Source organism: Terrapene carolina, unplaced genomic scaffold (genome assembly GCF_002925995.2).
Source record: "Terrapene carolina triunguis isolate 2854851 unplaced genomic scaffold, T_m_triunguis-2.0 Scaffold67, whole genome shotgun sequence".
Lineage (NCBI taxonomy): Eukaryota > Metazoa > Chordata > Testudines > Emydidae > Terrapene > Terrapene triunguis.
In genome coordinates this window covers 16,468,145-16,482,574 of record NW_020664418.1, presented here as the reverse complement: position 1 = coordinate 16,482,574, position 14,430 = coordinate 16,468,145, and the positions used below count along the sequence as shown (strand labels likewise).

The 14,430-nt window shown below is 36.3% G+C and overlaps 1 protein-coding gene across 5 annotated transcripts in view; it reads right to left on the bottom strand.

The window, feature by feature from the left end:
* Nucleotides 1-14,430, bottom strand: part of SCAPER (S-phase cyclin A associated protein in the ER) — a 356,482-nt gene that overhangs the window by 90,353 nt on the left and 251,699 nt on the right. The gene's annotated exons all lie outside the window — the stretch shown is intronic.

Genomic DNA, 14,430 nt, shown 5'->3' with positions numbered 1-14,430 from the left:
GCCTTTAGAGAGACAAGGTGGGTGAGGTAATATCTTTTACTGGACCAATCTCTGCTGATGAGAGAGACAAGTTTTCGAGCTTACACAGAGCTCTTCTTCAGGAACTGTGAATCACTGGCATCCCCATTATGGGGACTGTAAACTTGGGTGCATAACTTGATGGGAGCTACACGTACGTATGAGGGGAAATAGATGGTAGGTTTGCAATAGAAAAAGGGAGAGTGCCAATTCTGAAAAACTGGAAGAGCAAAAAAAAAGCTAAACAAAATGGGCCATAACAGTTCAAAATATATACAGTAGGCCTGGTTCTTCTCTGCATTTCACATTGTGGAGTTATTTATTCCTATGCAAAGTGAATGATTTATGCGGAGTCAGAAATTTCACAGGAACTGACCCCAGGCTATGGAACTCATTGCCACATGAGATATACCTGCCTAAAGAATTTTATCACTTTCAGAATAATTTTTTTCACAATATTTTCTTTGACTTAGCTTTTCCTCAAAAATTTCTTTGCTTACAGACAAGCACACGGACACAAAACACACATACAACACAACTCTACAATAAAATAAATAAATAAATAAATAAATAAATAAAGTCAATAAACAATTCTGGTTGCTTTCCAAAAGGAAAGCAAAGAGAGAGATTTTTTTATTTTTAAATACATGGGAATCACTAATGTGATGGAGGCTAACCAGGCTCAATAGACAAGCCAGACTTGAGATCATTGGTAAAATTCACATTCTGGAATGGCTTGGCAGTGTCAACTGACAAGTTTTTATAGAGAAGCTGTCAAAGTCACCATCTGACTTTACTAACTAAATTAATGAAATAAATGTATCTTTATTTTATAGTTTTATTTTTTCTTGCAACTGGTGAGCATGGAATGGGAAAATATTTAATGGACAGAAAGCCAAAGGTCATCATTTTGTAGCAGAGTCTTAATAATGCTTTTGTGCGGTCCCCTACTGAATTTATTTACTACAAACATTTAGGAAGCCTGCCTAGGTATTTATTTATATTGTGCTCATCACTGTCGCAGCTGATCATCTAGCTCCAAAGGCTGACAATTTAGAGGCATCATATACATCAATTTCAAATTCTTTCCCACATTTCCCAAACCAGTAAGGGCTGGGAATGCTCAGAAGCCAGTGAAATTATAGTAAATCGTTCCTCTGTGTAGCTCGATTGCTTTGCCTCCAAATGAAAACGAACATTATTGAACTCTAAAGGGAATGTCATCTAGTCTTCCTTGGTTGATAAGAAAGTGACAGCAAATGGGACACTAAGGATGGAGGATTGTAAAAACTTATGAGAGTATTGAGACTGTGATAGGTACGTAGAACATGCTGCAAGATTTAAAAATGGATCAGGAACATTTTTGGGAGAACGTATTTATATGATAGTTGATATTATAATTCCCTTCATTTGGACATGGAAATCCATATAATCATAATGCCTGTTTGTTAATATCCTGAATATAACTATTAATACAAATATTTTGTGTATTGTTTATATTGTCTTGTTATAAATTAATATATTCACTCTGACTGGAAGGCACTCTTCTGGAAATGTGGTTCAAACAGTATAAAATGCAATATCAAATTACTGCTTACTGAGCTGCAATGTCATTCACTTGTTTTTCAATCTACACTGATAATTCCTGTGGAAAATTCAACTAATATACCTCCTATCTATCATTCTTAAAACTAAAAATATATATGCAACAAAGCTCTCTTTTCCTAACCTAGCTTTTAAAAGAGGTTTATATCCTTCATTTAACAAAATGAAGGATGAAAACATATTCCTACAGTAGTACTGAAAAATTATACTCTAGAACAGTGTTTCTCAATGACCAGTCCATGGACTGGCACTGGTCCCTGAGATTTCCTTGACACAGTTTAGGAAGGCAACAAGCTGGTCCCTGGTATCAAAAAGGTTGAGAAATACTGCTCTAGAGGACTTAATTTTTCTTTCAGCAAAGATAAGTCAACATATATTAATGAGGCTATTACAATTAGAAACATAAAGGACATCAGGCAATGTTTATTTTCACTATATAAAGGTCAAGTTTTAGTTCTCACCTTTTGGAAAGCTCTTTCACCTACTGCTCCAAAGGAAAGATCAATTAATTTAAATATGAAAATATATTTTCCTAACCCTTGAAATTTGAAGTTAACAGATTAACTTTACATCTTGATAATTTATTTCAATGTTTAGAATTATGTAGTTCTCTTATTGAAATACAGCTCAGAGTGGATGGCATATTTAATAATTCCAAAAAAGAACCGTCATTCTAGACAGATCTAAAATTAAGAATCCTCTGTTTTAGATGTAGAATAAATTAATCTGAAGTAATACACGCTGGTTTTGTATTTCCCAAATGAATCCTACATCCAAAAAAGTATGTGAAGTTCCAAAGATTCAAATAATGCCTTTGAAAGAGTGGCATAAGCAAATGCATGTCAAATTAATTTTTGACAATGAGGGCTTTTTTAATTGATAACATAAGCTTGTTATCTATAGACTGCTATGATTAGAATGTATTTAGACATGTTCTTAACTAAGGTTCAGTTATAGAATTTTTTTATTTAAAATTGGAAGTGTCAGCACTGAAGCAGGCCCCAGGTGGTTTGCAGTGTTAAATGGCAGATTAAAGTCAGCACAACTAATTTCTTTACTTTAATCTTATTAGTAGAACAACAGCTGTCAACTGTCACCATTTCTGCACAAGGCCTCTGAGACAAGCACAGAAAGCTGTGTGTGTTGAGCAAGAACTTCATCTAACTATAACTTAAATTTACCAATTTGCAAAACTAAATTTATTTTTTGATGTTTTTATATTGGCAGATTTTATTACTCACATTTTAAAAAAAAGTATGTATCAATAAAGCTATCAAAATTATGTTAGGGTAATAGAGTATTTTCCTCACATGTAAAGCAGTTGTTTATTGACTACTGATGTTGTTCTAAACTTTGTATCACACCCACAAATCAGCTTTAAAGCTAAGTTAGACAGCACATATACTCAAACCACATAAGTCTACCCTCTGATGGAGGGCTTTACTCTAAACTAGAGTAAATCCAATTATAAATACACTCTTTATGATACACAAATTTTGGCTCCAGAGAAGAGTTCTATCCTGAAATTTGACCAAAATATATGTATATACATTATATTATTTATCTTATGTGAACATAAATAAATGTGAACAATGTTTATCTTTAATATATGTCTTCACATACAGAAGAGAACAGAACAGTTTAGAATCTATGATCCTGATTCTCCTCTAAATTATGCTCTAAGTTACTCCTAATTTACCCAAATGTAAATGAGTGGAGAATCATGGCCTCTATCTAAAATTGTATCCCACAATACAAAACTAATTCATGTTTGGGCACTAGGATATGTACGTGAAAAGTCATAACCTTTGCTTCCATAAAATCAAGGTACCACAAACATATAGAAACAGCCTACCTCTAAAATAAGACTTTTGAATAGTAACTCCAAGTTTGAAAGACTGGAATTAAATATACACAGCATGAGGTTAAATACACTACAATCCCTCACACATTAAAAAAAACCCTCAATTATTGGGTGAGTTATTACAAGACTTAAACAATCAAATTCATAGTTGTGCTACCACAAGGGTGAACTGCAAAGTTTTACTAACCACTGCTGTTTGAACAGAACCTGGAGCGCTGAGAGGCCTTCTAACTGTTCTGCCAGGGAAAGAAAGCAGTTAGTTTGGTATCTGACAAAAAAGAGCAGAATGGAGGTGACAGATGGGCTAGTAGTTAAAGAATGGAGAGAGAGAGAGAGAGAGAATGGCAAGCAGTGGAACAGTAATAGAAGAGACAAGGTATGGATACAGGATGAAATATAAAATTAAAAATCAACCAGGAAAATGTTGAATTATGAGGCTATAATGCCATCTCTAGATTCTGAAGACTGCATAAACAAACACTTGAGCTTCACTCACATGGTTTATAATGACATCAGAAATCCTCAAAGGAATTACATCCTCATAATTCACAGTTACCTGTTTATTCTGTACATCATCAACGCAATCTTAAATTCTCTGACTCACAAATGGGCTCTCTAAAGACTAACTACAACTAATAAATAGAAATAGTGGAAGCCAACAGAACTAACCCTCCTTTATTTTTCACCAGAAAATGTTTAAGTTTGGAACCCGTTCTTATAAATAAGTTATTATTTGACATATGACAAATCAAGTGTACAATTTACCCCCAATATTTACATTTATGGTAGAATCTGGCAGACTCTTGTATAAAGTTCAGAGGCCCTGACTTATTAACTGAAAGAAACTATTCCCACACTAAAATCCATTCTAAACAATCCAAAAGAGCTCCTTCCATCTACACAGTTTGTTCACATACTAATGTTGTGAACAGGGCAATGTTGATTTGTGCTTGAGTACTGTCAAATCTGAAACCCAGCTCTGTTACAGAGAGAGAAAGAAACGGTCATGAAAACCGATAGATGCTGCAGGTTTTGGATGTTGATCTTGCAAGGAGGTCATTCTCTTCAGAGAACCCTTATGCCCTCACACCAACTGCCAGTCTGGAGTGAATGTTTCCCCAGAGAGAGTAACCTTGCAGAGAAAGCTTGTTTTGGACCTCAGGTAACAAGCATTGTGAACAATACTTAAAAATTGAATAAATAGAGCACTTCACATTCAGAAATATTTATAAAGTAGATCAAAAACTGCAAAATGGGAGAGCAAACTATGGAAGTACTTTCAGTCTAAGGTAGTGGTGAATCCTATCGCCACAAAATATTTTATTTTACACTGCAACTGCTAACAACTATATCCATCTATATACAATATTACGCACACTATTTTCTACATACTATAGCTATGGCTCAGGCTGGCTTCCCATGATATTTACTATGACTGGATGATGAAAGAAGCAGTATGGCAAGACACAAGGAAAGAAAAACAATTTCCCCCCTCCAATCAAGTTTTTAATAGTAACAAATGTCCCCCCATCTATCTGCTATCAGCCTCTGAATAATTTGCATTTACATTGTGCAACTCACTCAGAGAACTAATTATTTAAGCCTTGCAACACCATTCTGTCATATGTAAATATTACTTTATCTGTTTGGAAAATGGGTAGCCAAACTGAAGCACAGATAGGTTAAGTGATTTGCCCACAGGTCAGTAAGCAAGACCATGGCAGAGGCAGTAATCCTGTTCCCTGCCTGGGTTCTGTTACTCGTGCAGGGTTTTTGCTGTCTAACTCCAATTTGATTTTCATTGAAGGCACACAGATAAAATATTACAAAACTGGGAATTTTTACTCAAGTATGCTAAATTATGGCTTGTTCTGTAATCAGAAAACTGAACAACAGTGTCAAACAGTTATGAAAATTATAAAATGCTTCTCTAAGAAATAATACACCTGGACACTAATTCTTAATACCTTAACACCAATAATAAAACCTATTATAATCCAATTCTTTCTCCTCCCCTTTGAGTGTTTTGTTCTTAAAAAAATGACCCCCACACTAAATGGATCATCTGTCTTTTACAAATGCCACATCTTTCCTGCAGCATTTGCTGTCCTGCTGGTCTAACTAACAATCTGGGCAGTACAAAACAACAGGCATATTGTTAAATCTTTTTATAATAAAGCTTTATCTTGTAGACATGGGATTAAAGTTCTGAGCTGCACCATGCTGCCAGGATTTTGGGGAAAGAGAGATGTGGATAATAGCCCGTGTAATCTCCTCACCTACTTCTAAATAGCTTAACCTCATCACAAAATAGCAGACAGATTCCTAATTTAAGATGAGCACAAATGGTTAAATCATACAATGCCACACAAATTGTCTATTTTAGTTAAGTGGAGTGGTATCCTTTAGCAAGACCTATTTTGGTGGGGGAAGTCACGTGGATAATTAATACATGACAATGTTTAGTTTAATTTATTTCCATGTTTTTACTTCTTGCTCGTGTTAGCACTAAACATAGGATAATGCCATTTCATAGGACTCAAACTTTAAAAAGCAGAGATGTAAATTATATCAAAACACAAAATAACCTAAGAAAAGTAAATTGCAAATTTCTTTCAAAACTTAAGGCAAGAAGAAAACTGATGTACATTTTATTTTTCATTAAAGAATCAGCTACAACCAAAGACTGTGCTTTGTTTTTTTAAAGATAGTCAGTTGGAAAACTTCTCATCTTGAAAAAATCCTCTTCTTTAAGAATTTGTTTGAAGGAGTTTTTGTGAAAGCAGGTTAACAGGCATCAGATCACACTGATTCTCTGTACTGAGAGCAAAAAAATGGTTGCTCTAAAACAGCCAAGTCTCAGCGTGCTTCAGTTGTTCATAGAAAGTCACGTCCTATGGAATTGGAGCTCTCTCAACAATCCAGTTACAGTTTACTTACATAGCACATTCATTTTCATGTTATCTGAACTTTAACAAAGTCACCTGGAGGGAAAGGTTTGCATCAGTTGATAGTATTAGACACTGTCTGTGAAACCTTTAAAGTTGATTAGTATAATACATTTAAGGGGTTAAAATAAAAATCAGATTCCATGCCAGAGTGAGGTTTTGCCAGTCACTAAAAAAAACCCTGATAGCTATGGATTTCTGTTAGCAGAGCCCTCAAAAGGGGGTATGGTTTGAAAAATGGTGGTGTTAGTTAACATCATCAACAACAAAACATACACACTAGATATTTTATATTGTCTTAAAAAGTTGAATCTGGAAGAAAAATTTCATGCATAAATTTAAAGGCAACCTTAGTAAGAATAATGTATACAATCCAATTTCTATACACGTGTGTAACAGCCAATGTCTGGCTATGTGTTTTTTCACAGCTGACATCCCAAACGCAAAACACAACACTCAGGAGTATGATGTGGATTTGGGTCTATAAAGGAATACATGATGATGTACTATTTTCTTGTGTAAAAGATAAATCTTGATGCAATGTTGTTCATATCATGTAAAGGGAAATTGTACCAGTAACTCCTAGTTCACCACTCCACCACATCAAAAGAAAAGAAGCATCTCTAAGAATAAGCTAAGAAATAAATTGGGCAATTAACATCTCAAATGACTGCACTGCACCTTTAAGTGGGGGGAAGGGGGAGCATTGTCTGGCTTGCCAGGAAAGGGGTATAGTAGTGCTTTATGGGCAGGGGATGAGAGAGAGACATTTACTGCTGTAAATGGGGACTGGGTAAGCATTGTGATGCTGACTCATCCCCAGAGACTGGAAGGGCTGGGGAATTGCTAGGGGGGCAAGCCCAGTGGGAGAAGTCCCTTTTCCCTGGACCAGGCAGAGCAGCACCCACCTGTCCTCCCTCTCCTTGGAGGAAGGAAAATACCAGGTTTGGTCAGGACCTGCTGTGGGCATCATGATAGTCACTCCTTTCCAGGGTGGCTGGGAAGGAATTTTTCTCTCACCACCAGATTGGCCCATTGGTGTGGGGCTTTTTTTTGCCATCCCCACAGCAGGTTTGCGGGGACTTTGTTATGGTGAGTAGGAAGGGAGATAGGCTATGATGTTGCAACTCATTATGTAAGTGTGGGGCAGATGTTCAGTGCAGATACTCCACAGGGTAGGGATACAGTGAGCAGATAAATGGCTTGTTAAAGACTTAAAAGAGAGGTTTTTCTTTTAAAGAGTGAAACAGGGGGAGGGGAGAGTGTTTCAGGGCTCCTATGACTGGTACAGCAGGGAGCCAACCCCCCTTCCTTATAGCCCACCTTAACCCTTGTTCGAGGAGGGTGGGTGATAAGGTCCCAGAAATGAGTTGCTGGGGGACCAGGATGGAAAAAAGGGGAGACTGGCGGAAGCCCCCAGGTAGATGTTGAAATGATCATGGAGTTACCTGCACTGTACACTTTTATCTGTTGGGTAGTCCCAGACATCTAATAATACAGTTGTGGCCTGATTAAACCATATCCAGTGTCTCCTATCCTTCTTTCGCTATAGCCGGACATTAACAAAAACACTTAAATCAAGCTCAAGAAAGGGTGATCGATTTTAGTTGAATACTATGTGTTTCTGAATTGAAAATCTGAAAATTCCTCTTACAGCCTCATTAGCAAAGTGAGAGCCATACTTGTGAAAAAGGGCATAATCTGGTAGAAATATTGCTGCCCTTATAGCAATAAAAGTTCTACTAAATTTTACATCTTAACCTTCAGAATACTGCTATTTTTCAGATGTCCAGTTAAATGAATGCTTAGGAAGATGTATCTCTGTGTCCACAGTCTCCAAAGGTGAAATTCACTCTTGCGTAGAGAGCCACCATGATGCCTACATACAATTTTTGCCCCACTATTTTGAATGTACTATTTGTACTCAGGAGCAATTTAACATATGACAAATAAAACTATGTTTTCAATGAGATGTCTTTCAATTTCTCTGTAGTCTCATAAAATGGTCACATTTTATTACGATCCCTTTTAAATGCATTCACATATCCTTACTGTTTATGGAGTCCATTAACCTGAACATTTTAACTACTATTTTGTACCACATGAGCTCTAAAAATTGGAAGTAGAAGAGTAAAAAAGAGAGATGAAGTGATGTTTACAAGTAAATTCATACGCCTCATGTAAGATATACAGGTGCAAACACAAAGATCATGAATCGCATAAAGAAATATGCATTGTATAAGATATTCTGTTAAGAAAATAATTAAAAAGTCTTTCTACTTCAATGAGTTGCAATAAATACATTAGATCTGAAAAGATTAATCCTGATCACTTATTATTTAGACAAACAGAAAAAAACATTGCCACCTTTTCCATTCATAAAAATACTATAATTTCATGAATACCAATATCCACACACACATTTAATCATAAATTCTACAACATAAAAGCTCCAAACTGGGATTTCCTGATCTACCTAGTAAACTATATTGATTCTGACCTTGGTGACAGCTGATTTGGAATAGATACACCATGTGAATGAATCATGGCCAAACATGAAATGATGCCAATACATGTTTATTTTATATACTATAATAAATAGACATACTCTAAGGTCTAATATTAGCTTCATTATTTTAAAGGTAAAGTTATCTCTCACAGATCTTTTAACAGAGCTAGAAAAATAGTTGAAGTTTGACATTATAGCTCTGTTTGTGTTTCCATTCTAACCTCATTTTTGAAGGGTTTATAAATCTGCCATTCTTATTTGCATTAGGCTGAAACTTGGCCAGACAAGTTCTCAGCCTCAGTTATGTAATTTGTAATATGTAAAATGTATGTCATTAGTTCATCTGTTTCCTTCATTTACAATGTAGTCAACCAACAGAATTTCTGAAAGTTTTCAATTAATCCAAAAACTTTTCAACAACCCAGGATGATATTTGCACCTGAAATGCTGATGTTGTAGAGAGCAAATAACCTATTTCGTGGAGTAGGTTCACCTGGTATATTGTTTGTGATGCATATTGGCCAGACCCTCTTGGTATGTTGAACTGATTGAGATATTTAACTTCAAAAGCAGTTTCTTATCATGTGCAGTACAGTAGATTATCTTAATAATAATAGACTATGAACATGTATTGCATTCCATGGTAGTATACACATAGCATGGACACAATGTAAAATACTACTGGATTTTAATAGGACCTTTCCTACTAAAATTAATCTCAGAATAGCATATTTGAAACTATTATGTAAATTTTAACTGAAATTAGTCTATGTAGAACTGAACACTTATGACAAATCTGTAAATGGAACTATGTATCAATGCCTCAGAGAAATACAACACAAAATCCCAGCAAAAAGCTCCATTCACACTGTATTTGTTGGAAGGAATAAAAATAATAATAATAATAATAAAAAAAAATATATGGAGATATACCTATCTCATAGAGCTGGAAGGGACCCTGAAAGGTCATTGAGTCCAGCCTCCTGCCTTCACTAGCAGGACCAAGTACTGATTTTGCCCCAGATCCCTAAGTGGCCCCCTCAAGGATTGAACTCACAACCCTGGGTTTAGCAGGCCAATGCTCAAACCACTGAGCTATCCCTCCCGTTAGCATAAAATTTAGAATTTCTCTGTTTTGGAGTGGTTTTTTTTTTTTTTTTATGTACTGGTTTTATTTTATACATCCTTGAGCATTCCAATTCTTCTTTTTTGAAAAAAAAAAAAAACTTCTTGGGCATCATTTTGGAATGTTACCATTTCTTTCAATTTCTATGAACATAAAAAATGTCAAAATAACTGACAGTTGTTTGTAAGTTCCCTACAAATGCAAAATTGCTTTATCAACTTTTCAAAATGTTTTAGTGATTCATAATCACAGGTTGATACACAAACGGTCTAGGAAGCAATCTGAAAACATATATCCTGTTCTAAGTAATGACTGAAACTTACTAGACAGTGTTCAGCATTTTCAAATACCTTTCGAAGAGTCATGATTTGTACTGCTAATAAATCAAATACAAATCAAAGATGCTTAACATCTTCAAAACAATGAACTATATCATAGTAAAAATAACGAGGAGTACTTGTGGCACCTTAGAGACTAACACATTTATTTGGGCATAAGCTTTCGTGGGCTAAAACCCATTTCATTAGATGCATGGAGTGGAAAATACAGTAGACAGGTATAAATACACAGTACATGAAAAGATGGGAGTTGCCTTATTTACTTATTATTTCTTGCACAATAAGACGTTACTAAACTATGATTTTTCTCCAAGTGCTGCAATTTTTTTGCCAATAGAAGGCTATTCAGAAATTGAAAGAATTTTAAACTACCTTTGAGACAATATTTCCCAGCTGTAATGCATGACCGCCTAGCAACTGCATTCCCAACATGCAGGCCTCACTGGTTAAAAAGTATTTTAAATATAAACATAAACATATTTGAATTTGATACAGTGGTTAATGGCATGTGGCTGGGCAACAGCAATGCTAATTAACCAACCTCTACTCAAGAAAGTTCTGAGCTATGCATTTGAAGATAATTTGGTACTCCTCCAAGTCAAAACTACATTGTTCAAGTGTAAACTGTCTTGTTATTTAAATACTCCAGTATAAAGGTCCACTGCTATTTTTGATGCCTCCTCAATTGGTAGCGTGTTTCAGTGACCACAGCTATTTATGAAGACATGGAAGACTTTGAGAACAGTGGGCAATTTACAAAAGCTGCAAGCTACAGATTGATAGCCTACTACATACAATGAATGCAACATAAAAGGAAAAGGGCTTATTTGGAAAAAAAGAATAAAATAAGGAGTAAAATTTCTTATTTTTTCACATAAAATAATAGTTGCAAGTGACTGCTTCCAGTAGGATACCTTTATAAAAGAAGTACTAAATGAAATGTTGTGTTAATAAAACTAATTAAAATTAAATATCTGATTTTATTTCTTTTAATCCTATGTCATCATTCCCCATAATACTCCACTATCATCCATCATTCCTAAATATATTTATGCACTAGTGAATGCTGAAGCCAGTATTTAGAAGGGCAGAATGATTTAAAATATTGAGTCAAGGTCTTGCCATCTTGTATATAGATGGAAAAAATAACCTTAAGAGATTCTTCTATGATTTTGCTGAGAATAATACAGCAATGCCTATTTGTACCTGGATGAGAAAGAGATCTACTGATTCCTTCCAATGGAGAAGAGTCTTTTTAAAAAGGTCCATCATTTCATCAAAATTGTCTGACAGCATTATTAGTGATATTCTCAAGAGACTCCTAGATTCAGTGTATTAACACATTATTTTCACTTGGAGAAGGTTGCTATAACTCTATTTTCTTCAGAGTAAGTTACACCACACCCTGCAGTCAGACAGTTAGACATTGTTCATTTCAATGATGTGCAGGGGTGGCCAACCTGAGCCTGAGAAGGAGCCAGAATTTACCAATGTACATTGCCAAAGAGCCACAGTAGTACGTCAGCAGCCCCCATCAGCTCCCCGACCCAGCTTCTCCCACCCACCGGCAGCCCCACCGATCAGCGCCTCCCCCTCCTCTCCCCGCACCTCCTGATCAGCTGTTTCGTGGCATGCAGGACGCTCTGGGGAGGGGAGGAGGAAGGGGTGAGGGCATGGCAGGCTCAGAGGAGGCGGCAGGAAGGGGTGGGGTGGAAACAGGGCCTGTGGCAGAGCCAGGGGTTGAGCAGTGAGCACCCTCCCGCCCCCGGCACATTGGAAAGTTGGCGCCTGTAGCTCCAGCCCTGGAGTTGGTGCCTTTATAAGGAGCCGCATATTAACTTCTGAAGAGCCGCATGTGGCTCTGGAGCCACAGGTTGACCACCCCTGAATGATGTGTTTTTAAGAGTTCAGTTTGGTTTCTTTTAGTTCTGAAAAAAAAAGTTACGTTTTATATCTGTGGATGCTTACTAGAGATTGCAATTTATAATAACTTGAAACAAATCACTCTGAGTACTGGTGCAAAATTATTGTTACAGATGTCTCTCTGTGAATCTGTTAGATATATAAAACAGATAGAAAGATTAACCTTTATCTCTATTTTCTGTAGATATTTGATTTGGGAACACAGTTCAGAGATAGTTAAAAGCTTATGTGTTAATATAAAGTATTACATTTTAAGCAAAAAGTACTTTAAAAATAGTAGGTTTAGTGCTCATGAAAGTAAGGAACCATTGGAACCAGACACAGGGTGGGTAGTTAATATGTAAGAGGAGAAAAAAAAGATTTGATTATATGTTCTAAGATTTTTTTTTCAGTTATATGAACATTGCAGCTGATGTTGGTTTTCATTTATCAGCACAGCAAGTTCCTTTCAAAACTAATACATTTTCATACTGTCTAGCAAACTTTAAACAAAATTTTCTCAGTAATATAAACACAATTTTCTCAAACTCCCTCAACAAAACCTTGCCAAAATGAGACTTTTTAAAAAAAAGTAAAAAAGAAAAAAATGCCATTCTAAACAGTTAGGGATAAACTGTGGCCACACAGTGTGAGAAAGGAGACAGGACTCTCACCTTTGCACATATAAGGGTCACCTACAATCACAGCTCCTGTGCTTGAGGGAGTGCAAAGACTGCTACCAAGTTACTTGCCCTAGGAACAATTCACTGGAAAAGGAATCATCCCTACATGCTCACCAGTGGAGCAGGCCAGATGCTACATGACATAAAAGGAGTACAGCAATTTTTTTCTCCCTTCCTTCCAGGGCAAGCAGGGAATTCAAGAGGCATTTTACCTCTGAGTGCTCTTTTTCTTGAGATGCAGTTCTGCCTCATCACACTTTACAACAGAGACAATTTAGCTCTCAGGAAATCTATGAAGTATTGCTGTTTGGTAGTACACTAAACATTGCTGGTGTTTTCCAAACTCACAATGAAAACAGTTCAAGAGAGAAGATCTTAGGCCCAATTCTCATCACACTAAAGCCTCTTTACTCTCCTCTGGCAGTGTAAGAGGGCCTTAAAGTGGATACAAATTACAACTAAAAGATTAGATAAAGGAGGAGATCATGCTATTAATGAATTTCTTCTAAGTTAACATTTTTGCAGGAGCTCTGTCCAACTGCAGCCCATTCTGACACCTGGCCACCTTTAGGGGTCCTGATGCTTAACCTTCAGCCTTTTATTTCTCATGCACTATAATGCGGCATTCCTGCACTACCAGTGAACTTAGATATATTTCCAGTAGCAATTTTAGACAGCAATATCTAGGAGCATCAAAGACATCAAACACGGCAAAGCTCCTGGGGTTGATAGAATTCAACCAGAGGTACTTAATGGCATGAGGCAAAATTCTGATCCAGCAGCTAACAAAACTCTGTGATGAAATATGGGTGAAAGAACAAGTGCCATAAGACTGGAAAAACAGTATCATCACGGTATTGCCAGAAAAGGGTGACCTCACCCAGTGCACAAACTGGAGCTGTATTATATTGCTATCAATTCTGGACAACATATTGGCTACCGTTATGCTTCATGGAATGAAGAAAGCAGCGGATGGAATATTACGAGACAAACAGACTGGGATCCCTCCAGACAGATCATTGTGTGAACAGATATTCACTCTCTGACAAATCACCAAAAAAACCTACCGCTTGGGGGAAAAACCCATCTTAATCAACTTTATTGACTTTAAGAAAGTGCTTGATAGTGTCCACAGAGAAACGCTGAGGAATATTGCTAGAAGCTATGGGATACCATTCAAGCTACTCAACATTTGAAGGAGTTTGTACAATGAAAGTATATGCTTAGTAAGATCAGACACAGACCTAGGTGTGTGGTTTGATATTGTGACTGGAATTAGACAAGAGTGTGTGCTATCACTAATCCTCTTTGCATTAGCAATAGACTGGGTGATGAAGCAGGCAACAAAAGGTATCATGAATGATGTAAAATGTGTTACTACTGATGAGTTACATGATCTTTAGTTTGCCAATGATATTGCTTTACTAAGTATGACAT